We start from the raw sequence: 14,765 nt of genomic DNA, 5'->3' as shown, positions 1-14,765 counted from the left end.
TGTCATTGTCCCATGATACGTATGTGTTCTAATGTAGACGGTAACTGGACTGGTCATGAACTGTCTTGTCTGCTATGTACCAAAGCCTGCCAAATGGGTTTCTTCCATACGAGCCAATGGGTCTTACAAAAATAAAAAAGTGATCAGTAGAATATAGTAGGATGCATAAAGGGGGCAGGTATTGTGCACATATTGCATCACATGGAAAACCCCATTAGTCATATTTACTTCAATATGTGTACAATAGAAGAAGGAATCACTCCTCTTACAAGTTTGGAACATCGTGATATAAAGTTGTGCAGAGAATATTTCCAGTCACTTTTCAGGAAGCAATATATAAAGAGCCTCAGGCTTCTCTATTCATTGAGATCTGCAATATTCTACACTAAGGTAAGAGAAGCCTCACCTACACACATGTATTCATACAAAGATATGCACATGATTCATAGATAGGAACGTATAGTGAGAAAAGACACGCACTGAGAAAGGAATGGAGCACAAAATATGCATTAGTATGCACAATGTTAAGACTTTCAAGACGTGAAGTATTGCCTAATACAAGACTGAGGTTTTTGTAAATATATAGAAGAACCATGTCATATATATATATATATATATATATATATATATATATGCCAGATCAGCACAAAATATTGCATAGCCTTAATTTGTGGAAGATTATTCCTTAGTCTTATGTAGAAACTGTGGGTAACTTGTCTGTAATTTTACACGAAATTTGCATAAAATCGGGTAATTTGCATTTGGCAATTAGAAGATAATTACAAGAATAACATGTCTTGTGGTTGACTTATTTATGCTGTAGGGTTGATAGTATGGAGCTGCAGTTGTTAGGAAAAGGTTAAGTTGCAATAACATTCTAAATCCTATAACAACTGGCATACGTTCATTCATAAGCTTGAAATGCCTCTAAACAAATCTGCAAATCTACATGTCAATGCATGGTTTAGGTAAATAATTTAACAACATAATTGTCATCATAAAGTCTAGGTGTGAAAAGGGGGCTTTAAGCCCAGAATGTTGTTGTCTATTAGACACCATTAAATGGGCACAGTCAGATACAAAAACTTTTGATATATTGTAAAGCATGTATAACCAATAGGTTTTGCGATTGCTTTCATTAGAAAATTTTCAGAATTTCATTCTAAAAAAGCCAGTCAAACAACTGCCCCCCCTGCCTGCTTGGACACATACTAGTCCTGCTGTGTCCATGCATCATCACCTATGTCATGGACACATTTCCTTGATTGACAGCTGTCAGTGCAGGGCTCACAGATGGAGGAAAAATCCTCCCACTGTCAGCTTGTGTCCCGCTACTGTCAGTGAGGACAAGCTGGGAGTTGTAGTTTTGCTAATGCTAGGGGAGATGTGAGCAGACAGCATAGTGAGGGAGGGGGTGGAGACCTGCACAGTGAGGCCACTCCCCCTCCCTTTGAGAGGTATTCAGACTAGTGAGCTAAATTAAAAGTGTACTAAAAAAAAAAAAATAAAGGTGCTAGACACATAAAAATCAGATGTACATGGTCAAGATTAGGTACTGAGTGATACATTAAAAAATATGTTTTTTTGTTGGATCTGAAGGGTACGCTTTAAAAAGACTCTTGGAAGTGTGGCAAATTCACTTTTACACAATACATGGTTTAAAGCAGACATCTTTAACCTGTGATTGTCCTACTGTTGTGAAATTAAAGCTCTCAACCTACTGGAACTTGTATCTTGGGCTGAAAGCCTTTTCAGTGGTTTATAGGGGTACTCCGGCGCTTAGACATCTTATCCCTTATCCAAAGGATAGGGGATAAGATGCCTGATCACAGGGGTCCCGCCGCTGGGGACCCCCATGATCTTGCATGCAGCACCCCAGTTAAAATCAGTCCCAGCCACAGCCACCCGCCACCAACATTTCACCACTGAACGTTTCCCCAGAAGAAGCCTTCAGTGGTGAAACGTTGGTGGCGGGTGGCTGTAACGCTGTACTCCTTGCTCCACTTGGTAAAGTATTCTGTTATTTCTGTCCAGTTCTGGTTTTGCCCTATATGTAATGCTCTACTGATTCCTTGGGGTTTTGTCTGCTCTGTGATTGTGGTACTTACCTGTGGTCCGAGCATACTTGCTGGATCCGACTCAAATATATGATATATGAGCAGTAGTCCATTCTATTTAGCCCACGGGAGCTAGTATTTACTATGCATATGGTTATTTAACCCCTTTTCTGGCAGATATGCGTAGCCCCCGACTTTCTCTCAGCATTTTTGGATCTATGATTGTTACTGTATATGTATCTTTTAAATTATTTTAAATGTCTTGTCATTTTGGATTTATGTTAATAAAGTATACTCTTTGACATATATATGTCTTGTTTGACGCCTTTCTTTATGAATTCAATCAAACCTGAGACTGTGTAACACTTACGAGTCACATCATACTAGGGAAGAAAATGGCTCATTGGACCCAACTAAGGGTAGGGTCACGCATCATGGATCTGCAGCGTATTTTATGCTGTGGAACCACTGATGACCTACTCTATAGTGTGACTCCTGCTATGCCTGCTCGTAGCAGCAATCCATCGCTACAAGCAGACACACAGGGACCTTTGAGTGGCCACACGCATGTGCAGTGTACACACAGACATTGCTGTCGCTCCCCCTGCTCCCTGAGCTAGGCTAAGAGTGGCCATGAAGTCCGAGTACACAGCGCATGTGCGTGCAACTCGTTCATCCCTGTGTGTCTGATCGTAGCAGCGGATTACTGCTACGAGCAGGCACAGCAGAAGACACTATAGGGTCAGTCATCGGTGGATCCGTTACGTGTGACCCTACCCTAAGACATTTCTACTTAGGGGGTGTACTTATTTTGATTGCCAAGGTTTAGACATTAATGGCTGTGTGTTGTTATTTTGAGGGGACACAACATTAAACACTGTTATACAGGCTGTAGTAGTTTACATTGTAGCAGAGTGTAATGTCTTCAGTGTTGTCACATGAAAAGATATCATAAAATATTTACATAAATGTAAGGAGTGGACTTCATTATGGGAGATAATGTATATATAGTGTAAGGGGTGGACTCATGGGATATACTGTATATATAATGTGAGGGGTGGACTCATAGGAGATACTGTATATATAATGGAAGGAGTGGACTCATGGGAGATACTATATATATATTGTGAGGGGTGGACTCATGGGAGATACTGTATATATAATGTGAGGGGTGGACTCATGGGAGATACTGTATATATAACGTGAGGGGTGGACTCATGGGAGATACTGTATATAATGTAAGGGGTGGACTCATGGGAGATACTGTATATATAATGTAAGGAGTGGACTCATGGGAGATACTGTATATATAATGTAAGGGGTGGACTCATGGGAGATACTGTATATATAATGTAAGGAGTGGACTCATGGGAGATACTGTATATATAATGTAAGGGGTGGACTCATGGGAGATACTGTATATATAATGTAAGGGGTGGACTCATGGGAGATACTGTATATATAATGTGAGGGGTGGACTCACGTATGGGAGATACTGTATATATAATGTGAGGGGTGGACTCATGGGAGATACTGTATATAGTGTAAGGGGTGGACTCATGGGAGATACTGTATATAGTGTAAGGGGTGGACTCACGTATGGGAGATACTGTATATATAATGTAAGGGGTGGACTCATGGGAGATACTATATATATAATGAGAGGGGTGGACTCATGGGAGATACTGTATATATAATGTGAGGGGTGGAGTCACTTATGGGAGATACTGTATATATAATGTAAGGGGTGGACTCATGGGAGATACTGTATATAGTGTAAGGGGTGGACTCACGTATGGGAGATACTGTAAATTGCAGAAGTCAGTGTCCTGTACCATAATCAATTACAATGTACTTGAATGAACTCCATAAATGAACAACTCTAGAATGTTTTTTCTTAAAACTGTACATTGCACCATTCCTTATGAAAATGTATGAATAAATTGCCATCGGCTGTTACAGTTCCCCTTTTAAAGGGTTGTGACTCTGCACAACAAATCCCACACCTAAGACTCACTAGCTGTTGGAAAACTACTATTCCAAACAGGGCATGATGGGAGTTGTAGTTTTGCAGCAGTTGGACAGTGTCCTACTATAGAGGGACATGCTCCACTGACAAAGAAAAGCCGTCAATTTATTTATACATTTCCAGGAGAGATAACAGAGGCACAATGCATCTTCTCCAATATTATATTATTATCAGTATTGGTTTAAGCAAATATATTAAAGAGTTTTTTTTATACATTTTTTGGTTTTTCCACTTCACTTCCTCTAGACTAAAATGCTTGGCCTCCTTCCCGGATTCTTAGAAAATAAATATATAAATAAATAAATCTATAGCTTGCAGTTCAACCAGTACAGCTGTGGCTTTTCAGTGATAATTGTTTGATGTCATTTCCTAGAATTGTTTTACTGAAAAAAAATTACTCAAACACAGCAACTAGACAAGTTAAAGCAGCTTTAGACATTATGCGCAGCTCGCCAGGTGGTGATTGGACCGGGATGACTGCTGATATCTATCAGCAGGCATCCCGTGGCAATGCCTAGGGGGGTCCTGAGACCCCCCATGTCGGCGATCGCAGCAAATCGCAGGTCAATTCAGACCTGCGATTTGCTGCGATCCGGGCAAATCGGGTCACTGGTGACCTGATCGCCCAGAAAACAGAGCCAGCTCAGACCAGCCTAAAGGATAGGAGCGAGGTGGCAATGTTGCCACCCCCTCCTATTCCCTGCCATTGGTCGGTCAGGCTGACCACCAATGGCAGGAGGGGGGTGGGGGGGGGTAAGAGTTCATTTCCCCCTGCTCTTCCTACCGATCGGAAGTCGGTACAGAGCGGGGGAACACGGGCGGAGAGGGGGGAGCATGGCCCGGCATACCCGGACCTTCGGAGGCGGCATCGGCAGCATCCACAGAGGAGCAGCTGCAGCAGGAAGAGCGGCAGCCGTAAAGGGCGGAGGAGAAGGCTGCAGTGAAGATCGTGATAAGTGATCTTCACTGTGGCCTTCTAAAAGCTGCAAAACTACAACTCCCAGCATGCCCAGACAGCCAACGGCTGTCTGGGCATGCTGGTAGTTGTAGTTTTGCAACATCTTGAGGGTCACAGTTTGGAGACCACTGTGTAGTGGTCTCTAAACTGTGGTCCTCCAGATATTGCAAAACTACAACTTTCAGCATCCACTGACTGTCTGGGCATGCTGGGAGTTGTAGTTTTGCAACATCTGAAGTGGCACAGTTTGGAGACCACTATATGGTGGTCTCCAAACTATAGCCCTCCAGATGTTGCAAAACTACAATTCCCAGGACGGCCAGACAGTCAGGGATGCTGGGCGTGTAGTTTTGCAATATCTGGCCCTTCAGATGTTGCAGATCTACAACTCCCAGCATGCCTGGACAGTCTGGGCATGCTTGGAGTTGTAGTTTTGCAACATCTGGAGGGCTACAGTTTGGAGGCAACTACTTAGCGGTCTCCAAACTGTTCTTCCCCAGTTGTTGCATAACTACAACTCCTAGCATGCCCAAACTGTCCAGGCATGCTGGGAGTTGTAGTTCTGCAACATCTGAAGGGCCAGATATTGCAGAACTACACGCCCAGCATCCCTGACTGTCTGGCCGTGCTGGGAATTGTAGTTTTGCAACAGCTGTAGGCACACTGGTTGGGAAACACTGAGCTAGAGTCTTGTTTCCTAACTCAGTGATTCCAACCCGTGTGCCTCCAGCTGTTGCAAAACTACAACTCCCAGAGTGCACTGACAGACCGTACATGCTGGGAGTTCTAGTCTTGCAACAGCTGGAGGCACATGGGTTGGAATCACTGAGCTAGAGTCTGTTTTCTAACTCAGTGGTTCCCCACCAGTGTGCCTAAAACTATAACTTCCAGCATGTAAAAAATGAAGATTTTGAATTTTCTCCTTCACTTTGCTGCTATTCCTGTGAAACACCTAAAGGGTTAACAAACTTTCTGAATGTCATTTTGGATACTTTGAGGGGTGCAATTTTTATAATGGGGTAATTTATGGGGTATTTCTAATATGAAGGCCCTTCAAATCCACTTCAAAACTGAACTGGCCCCTGAAAAATTCCGATTTTGAAAATTTTGTGAAAAATGGGAAAATTGCTTCTGAACTTTTAAGCCCTCTGATGTTTTTCAAAAGTAAAAACATGTCAACTTTATGATGCAAACATAAAGTAGACATATTGTATTTGTGAATCAATATATAATTTATTTGGAATGTCTGTTTTCCTTACAAGCAGAGAGCTTCAAAGTTAGAAAATTGCCAAATTTTACATTTTTTCATCAAATTTTGGAATTTTTCACCAAGAAATGAGGCAAGTATCGACAAAAATTTACCACTAACATAAAGTAGAATATGTCACGAAAAAACTATCTCAGAATCAGAATGAAGTAAAAGCATCCCAGAGTTATTAATGATTAAAGTGACAGTGGTTAGAATTGCAAAAAATGCTCCCGTTCTTAGGGTTATAATGGGCTCCATCCCCAAGGAGTTAAGTTTAAGTGTTATGCTAAAGTGATGTCGAGGACAGTGAACAGTTACTTAAAATTTTAACCCTAAGAATGAATTTTTTTCATAAACACTAATGCATAAATGACAAAATAATAATATAGCTAAATAATATGTAAATATATACTATATAACTCAATGGGGGAGATTTACTATCATTGTCTATTCTCCGCAGTACTTTAGACGAGAAAAGTCTCTGAGCATGGTGTCCATGCAATTTATCAAACATTGCACAGCGTTTAGTAAATCTTGCAAATGGACATTATTGTCTATTCTTCACAGCACTTTAGATGAGAAAAGTCTCATAAAAGTCTCAGAGCCTGAGACAAATGTATCAAAAGTCGCACATAGTACAGTTATTTATTATCACAGACTCCCTGCCACACAGAAGGTATACTATAAAGCGAAACAGAAGAAATTAGGTCTCAGCACTCATGGATAGCTTGCAAAATCTCTCAGTGTTAATTCACACTACTCAAGTGGAGCGACACACAGGACGCGTTTCGGCCACAAGCCGTTATCAACAGTAATGCTTACAAGTGAATACACAGTATAATATAGAGGGAGCCTGCCCCATCCGGTGGGCTGGTTTGTGAATCCTAATTATACACAGGTGTCCACTAATGCTAACCTGGAAACACAAACAATAGAAAAAAGACATAAAGATGTCCCAATACATCATATTGAACAAAAGAAATAGAAGCAAAAAAAAGGAACGTGCACACCTATATCTCAGGTCACACTTCTTGACTGTAAAAATTGCTTGTTATTCTCTATGTAGTATGTAAAACAGAAGGATATACTGCATTGGTGTTAGTAAAATATTTACAGAGAAAATGATAATATAAAATATCAGAAAACTGCAGCTAAAAGTAAAAGTGCTGCTGAGGAAAAGTCCTAAGGAGGACTTGAAACGCGTCCAGCTTTCCCTTATGTGCCACTCCATACAGCCAATATCCCAAAAACAGAACCCTTCAATTTTCATCACATCAAACCTATGCACAACACTCCAGCCACGAGGATACGCTACACCGGGCTAATTATCAAAGCCGTTACAAGGATCGGATCCTCTACAATTTGCTGTATCTTTTCAGACAAGCCGTGTCTCTAACAGCCGTCCATCATCTGTACTATGCCGGGACCACCAGCGCCACATCAGGTACTATGTATACAGCTATGCTGTACTTTTGAAGCGGTACAGTCCCCTGTTTATTTGCCCACCAAAACCCACTGCATAATTTGAGACCGCAAAATCTCTAGCAGCAGGTGTTTCATTCAAGAGAACTAAACCCTTTACACAATTGTATGCATACTTTGTCTAGCAACATTGTATCCTCCCTATAAGCTCACTTCAAATATCACTACATATCATTGAGACTGCTCAATCTCTAGCAGTGGGCTCTTTGCATAAAGAGCCAGAACTTATACATCGGATTACAAATATTCATATACAAGGGGATCCATTTGAACAAAACTACAAAGAGATTAATATGCACTTTATTTTCATTTGCCAACCCACAAAGGCCCTGTGAGGTTCAGCACACACCTTAATTATCATATATATTTTATTATAATAAACATATCATCATCCAATATTCATTGACCCGAGCCTCAATTTCCATTTTTAAATTTTAGGATCTCCCCACAGGTATTCAATGGGATTTAGATCTGGATTCATTGCTGGCCACTTCAGAACTCTCCAGCACTTTGTTGCCATCAATTTCTGGGTTCTTTTTGAGATATGTTTGGGGTCATTGTCCTGCTGGAAGACCCAAGATCTCTGACACAAACCCAGCTTTTTGACACTGGGCTGTACAGTGCGACCCAAAATCCATTGGTAACCCTCAGATTTCAGGATGCCTTGCAAACATTCAAGGCACGCAGTGCCAGAGGCAGCAAAACGACCCCAAAACATCATTGAACCTCCACCATATTTCACTGTAGGTACTGTGTTCTTTTCTTTGTAGGTCTCATTTCATTTTCAGTAAACAGTAGAATGATGTGTTTTACCAAAAAGCTCTATCTTGGTCTCATCTGTCCACAAGACGTTTTCCCAGAATGATTTCGGCTTACTCAAGTTCATTTTGACAAAATGTAGTCTTGCTTTTTTATGTCTCTGTGTCAGCAGTGGGGTCCTCCTGGGTCTCCTGCCATAGCGTTTAATTTCATTTAAATGCCGACAGATAGTCCGCGCTGACACTGATGCTCCATGAGTCTGCAGGACAGCTTAAATATCTTTGGAACTTGTTTGGGGCTGCTTATTCACCATCCAGACTATCCTGCATTGACACCGTCATCAATTTTTCTCTTCCATCCATGCCCAGGGAAATTAGCTACAGTGCCATGGGTTGCAAACTTCTTGATAATGTTGCGCACTGTGGACAAAGGCAAATCTAGATCTCTGGAGATGGACTTGTAACCTTGAGATTGTTGATATTTTTCCACAATTTTGGTTCTGAAGTCCTCAGACAGTTCTCTTCTCCTCTTTCTGTTGTCCATGCTTAGTGTGGCACACACAGACACACAATGCAAAGACTAAGTGAACTTCTTTCCTTTTTATCTGCTTTCATGTGTGGTTTTTATATTGCCCATGCCTGTTATTTGCCCCAGGTGAGTTTAAAGGAGCATCACATGCTTGAAACAATCTTATTTTTCCACAATTTTGAAAGGGTGCCAATAATTTTGTCCAGCCCATCTTTTGAGTTTGGTGTGACATTATTTCCACATTTCTTTTTTTCCTCCCTTTTTTGGTTTAGTTCCAATACACACAAAGGGAATAAACATGTGTATAGCAAAACATGTGCTACTGCAATCCTTTTCTGTGAGAAATACTTCATTTTCTTGAAAAATGTAAGCGGTGCCAACACTTACGGACATGACTGTATGTCCTATTGCACACTGGGGAAATCCCTACTACCAAAGATGATGAAACCTAGATATGCTGATTGAAGAGATTACTATTATGTAAACAGACTAAAGCCTTGTAAAAAATATACAGTACTAACAAAAAACAAGAACTAATAATGTTCATTTACGGGGATTGGTTGTCTCATGAAGACAACCCCTGCTCATATACCCTATTAGACCATGTTCACACATGGCAGAATTAATGTAGATTTATGCACTGCAAATCTGCAGCAATTACTGCCAAATATTGATTGAGTTTTCAAAATCTGAGCCACATGTAGCATAAAAAACAAAAACTCTATATAAATTACTACATGCTGTAGATAGATAAATCTGCATCATGCTCAAGTCCAGAGTGAATCCACAGCACAATGTGATTCAAAATCTGCACATAATACAGGAGGTGGCTGAAAAGCAGCCGAATCAGGAAGTTACGCAATTTGCCCATTTCTCATTGACTATATTTAGAGTTACGCAAATGGCACAGCTCCGTGAGCTACGCTGTTTATGTAGCGCCCCTCATAGGGCTAGAAAATGTATGTAACCCCCATTAAAGTCATTAAAAATTAAGCAAATTGTGTAACTTCCAAGCACAAGCTGTTGCCTACCACCTCATGCGGCCACAGACAGGCAGGAGCTGGCAGGAAAACTGAGGCAGCGAGGTGAGACTCAGTCACTCCATTTATGATGATGATGAAGTGAATGCTGGCCAGGCAGTGAAGAGTGCTGCTATGCACTTCACTAGGTTATAATTTGCAATCGCATCAGGTCTCAGAAGTGAGACTGGGTGCGGTATAAACTTATGGTATGTCTGGATGACATGTCAAAAGTTTATGTTAATAGCATTAACACTTAAAAGAAGAAAATTCTTTCATACACTATAGACATAATGCAAACACAATCCATGGAGAAAGAGACCAGCAGTAAGGATTGTAATCTGTAACATGATAACTTATTCTGTGGATATGCTGCTAAATTGTTGTGCATTTCCCACATTGACTTTAATGTAAAAGTAAAAAATCTGTCAAAAATGGTAATCTTACAGAATCCGAATTAGTTACGAAATTTGCAACGAATGCGAATATTGCCGCGATTCAATCACGTGAATCGCTTCCTTAAACTCCATTTAGTGTGGTACAGGCTCCAGTGCATCTAAAATGGCGGATCCACATGTGAGGACATGGGGCAAGGAATCCTGGTAGGCGGGAACAAGGGTAGGCGGGATGACCCTGAATCACATACAGCATGCAGCCTATCAGCAGCTAGTCACCCATGTGATGTCACAGCCATATATAATCGATCATATTGCAACCAGTCACTTCAGCCTTTCACTGCAGAGAGATAGATAGGGACAGACAGCGCTGTGTGTTGCACAGAAAAGCTTTTTTCCAGCAGCAATTCCCCTCCTAGTCAAGTCAGCATTCTGTTGCACAGAGAGAGGGACAGAAAGCAGTGTGTGTTTCACAGAAAAGCATTCTTACTGCAGCTATTCACCTCTCAGTCACTGTCTACAGCGTTCTATTACAGACAGGAAGATAGAGCAGTGTGTTGCGCAGAACAGCAGCGATTCCCCTCAAGCACAAATATTGCCTAGAAGCACCGATAGGGAAGGGAGTGAGAATGAGAGCAAAAGTGCAATATTGGGTGTAGTACACAGCGACTTTGTGCACAAATACTTTTTTAAGCGTACTGTAGCGCATTTTTCTCCCCTCATAAGTGCATACCACATACGTACATCGAAGGTGTAATATTTAGTTCCTTTTAAAGTCTCAAGGGCCTAGATACTGTGAAAGGCCAGGCAAAATTACTAACCGGCAGGTGTTGTACACAATTACTTTTTTAAAAGGGTACTCCGCTGGTCAATGTGTGTTTCCATTTTTGACTTACCCTATTTGTTTTGTTTCATTTCTATTCTTGTTGTTTAGGCAACTCTATTTCCGTTCTTTGTTGTCATTTTGTCCCCCACTTTGTTTTCCTATCTTTGCTTCTATTTCCTGTTTCTTGCTGTGCTGAAAACTACAAATCCCAGCATGCCACATGCCTTGCTGTTTGGAGCAGCTCCTTTTTTTTTTTTTTGTTCCGCCCTTTACCCACCCCACTATTTTCCAGGGTCGGCCCCCTTATATACAGCACACTAATATAATCAGCCCTGGTTGGGATACACACACAAAAGGGACTACAACTCCCAGCATGTGTCATTCAGGAGTCTTCAGTCTGTGGTATAACACCAGCATGCTGCCTCTGTAGTCTCCTGGGGGTTGTAGTTCACCACACCTCTATAGGGCATACACCAGCGTTTCCCAACCAGGGTGCCTCCAGGTGTTGCAAAACTACTACTACCAACATGCCCGGACAGCCAAAAGCTGTCTGGGCATGCTGGGAGTTTAGTTTTGATACACCCTGGTTGGGAAACAATGCACTTTGTTTGTAATATACTGAATAGGCTAGGCCAGTGTTTCCCAATCAGTGTGCCTCCAGCTGTTGCAAAACTACAACTCCCAGCATGCTCAAAGGCTGTCAGGGACTGCTGGGAGTTGTAATTTTACAACAGCTGGAGGCACACTGGTTTGGAAACACTGGTGTAACATAATGTGTATGCTGAATAGGCTAGGACAGTGTTTCCCAACCAGTGTGCCTCCAGCTGTTGCAAAACTACAACTCCCAGCATGCCCAAATTCTGTCCAGGCAACAGAGAAAAAAATACACGACATCTTGTCCACAGCTTAATCCTAACCTGTGGACAACAGTCAGAGATCTATCACAGAACTACAGAACTTCCTGGCCCACAAACAGGTAAGAAAAAAAAACACATGCTACACAAACATATAATACATGTCAATTGCAAAAAACATGAACATTAAAAGAAGATGCAATATAGCCAAAAATATTAACCACCAGAGTACCCCTTTAAGCGTACTGTAGCGCATTTTTTCCCCTCATAAGTGCATACCACATACGTACATCTAAATGGTGTACTATTTTGTACCTGTTAAAGTCTAAAGGGCCTAGATACTGTGAAAGGCCAGGCAAAAGTACTCACCGGCTGGTGTTGTACACACATACTTTATAAAGCGTACTATAGCACATTTTTGTCCCCTTATAAGTGCATACCACATATGTACATGTAAGTGGCATACTACTTTATACCTGTTAAAGTCTCAAGGGCCTAGATACTGTGAAAGGCCAGGCAAAAATACTCACCGGCTGGTGTTGTACACAAATACTTTTTTAAGCGTATTGTAGCATATTGTACTCCTCTCATATACGCACTAAGTATGTCAGGCAGAGAAGTGCAAGGACGTGCACAGAGGAGTGGCAGAGGCCTAAATTCATCAGGCAGAGGTCGCAGCAGACTAGGGGCAAGTGGCAGCAGGAGTTGCGGTGAGAGGCCTGAGCTCCCGGTATAAGCTAGCGGTCGTGTCTCGACCAGCAATCCATCTGCCGTCATCGATTGGTTAACACGGTCATCCACTTCATCACAAGTGACATCTGACACCCTTAGTCAACAGTCGGTGGGTTCCTCAGACAAAACCCTCAATTGGCATGGCCACGAGCAGTCCCTGTTCTCCCAATGCCTCTGTCCTATGGTGTTCCCTCCCCCACAGAAGTATCTTATGCTGTGGGTTCAGCTCCAATATTTAGTGAGGATGATCTAGAGGACAGTCAGCAGCTACTGCCCAACCAAGAAGTGGAGGAGACATCTGCCACTTCCTACGCTAGGCAGGCAAGTAGGGATGAGGATAGTGGCATGGAATGTGGTGTTGCGAGCATTCAGGCTCCTGAAGCAGACACTGTTGAGGAGTCGGGCACTTGGGAGCCGGGTGCAGAAGGGGCTTCATCATCATCAGGAGAAAAGGGTTGTAGGTTGCCCGTGAGGCAGCAGCTGAGTCAGCAAGGTGGTAGCATGGTTGGCAGTCAGCATCCTGGCAGAAGTGGAAAGTCTGGAGCCAAACGTGCCTGGGGTAGACCACCTGCTTCGCTGCAGCCTACCTTCCCAGGAGGTAGGAAACAGGGGTTCCTGGAGTCGGCGGAAGTAGCAGTCAATCAGTGCAGATTGTTGGTGGGAAAATCAGCTACTCGGTGGTGTAGCAGTTTTTCATCAAGCATCCGGAGATTAACCTGGCCACATGCAAGATGTGTTGGCAGAAGGTGAAGCGTGGCCAGGGTCCCAATGTTGGCACCACGGCCCTGCGTCAACATATGCTCCCTGGTTCAGCCAGCCAAGGCTCCACCACCTCAGCCGAAGGGAGCTGTATGTCATACCTATCTTCTGTGGCTCCAGATGCTCCTGCTCCTCCTACTTCGAGTCAGTCATTCCACCAGCAATCCATCGGTGAAGCCATATCCAAGAGACAACAGTATGCGCCCACTCATCCAATGGCACAGAAGCTGAATGTGCTTGTGTCCATGCTGCAGTCCTGGTGCTGCAGTCCCTTCCTTTTCAAGGGGTGGACTCTGCACCTTTCAGAGAACTGATGGCTTGTTCTGAGCCGAGGTCGAGAGTGCCAAGCCGTCATTTCTTTGTGAAGAAGGCAGTACCAGCCCTGCACAATTTTGTGGCACAGAAGGTGGGCCAGTCCTTGAGCCTGTTGGTGTGTACCAAAGTGCACGGCAGCACCGACGTGTGGAGCTGTAACTACGGTCAGCGACAATACATGTCCTTTACAGCCCACTGGGTGAATTTGGTTCCTGCACAGCCACAACAACAGCAACTTGGACAGGTCATGCCGCTTCCACTCTCAGGCCGTTGGTCTTGGGACAATGTGCGACTCCGCCTCCTCATCCTCCACCGTGTCCTCAGCCTCCACTGCACAGTCATATCTCAGTACTCCTCCAGCATACCATGTGTGCAGGGCACAGCGGTGTCACGCTGTTCTTCACATGGTTTGCCTTGGCGAACAGAGTTACACAGGGGAGGAACTGCTAAAAGTCATTCATCAAGAAACCAAACCATGGCATACTCCATGAAAACTGGAAAAGGGAACCATGATGACCAACAACGGAAAGAACATCTTGTCTGTGCTGCATCAAGGAAGCCTGAGAAATGCGCCCTGCATGGCACACATGTTTAATCTGGTTGTCAAGCGGTTTCTGAAATGTTCCCCCATCTGCAACACATCCTTACAATGGGTAGGAAACTTTGCATGCATTTCAGCCACTCATACACAGCACACCCTCCTTGAGCTGCAGCGTCAGAACGGCATCCCCCAACATAGTCTGATTTGCGACGTTTTCACACATTGGAATTCCACCCTCCATTTGTTGGACCGACTATAAGAA

The 14,765-nt window shown here is 42.9% G+C and overlaps 1 protein-coding gene across 1 annotated transcript in view; it reads left to right on the top strand.

Annotated features, from left to right (window-relative positions):
* The first annotated feature begins 306 nt into the window (after positions 1–306).
* Positions 307–14,765, top strand: part of LOC130294153 (interleukin-18-like) — a 38,598-nt gene continuing 24,139 nt past the window's right edge. The window contains exon 1 of the mRNA XM_056543655.1: positions 307–390. The gene's annotated coding sequence lies outside the window, so the exon portion shown is untranslated. The remainder of the gene's footprint in view (positions 391–14,765) is intronic.

This window comes from Hyla sarda, chromosome 10 (assembly GCF_029499605.1).
Source record: "Hyla sarda isolate aHylSar1 chromosome 10, aHylSar1.hap1, whole genome shotgun sequence".
NCBI lineage: Eukaryota > Metazoa > Chordata > Amphibia > Anura > Hylidae > Hyla > Hyla sarda.
This window is presented reverse-complemented; position numbering and strand designations above follow the sequence as displayed.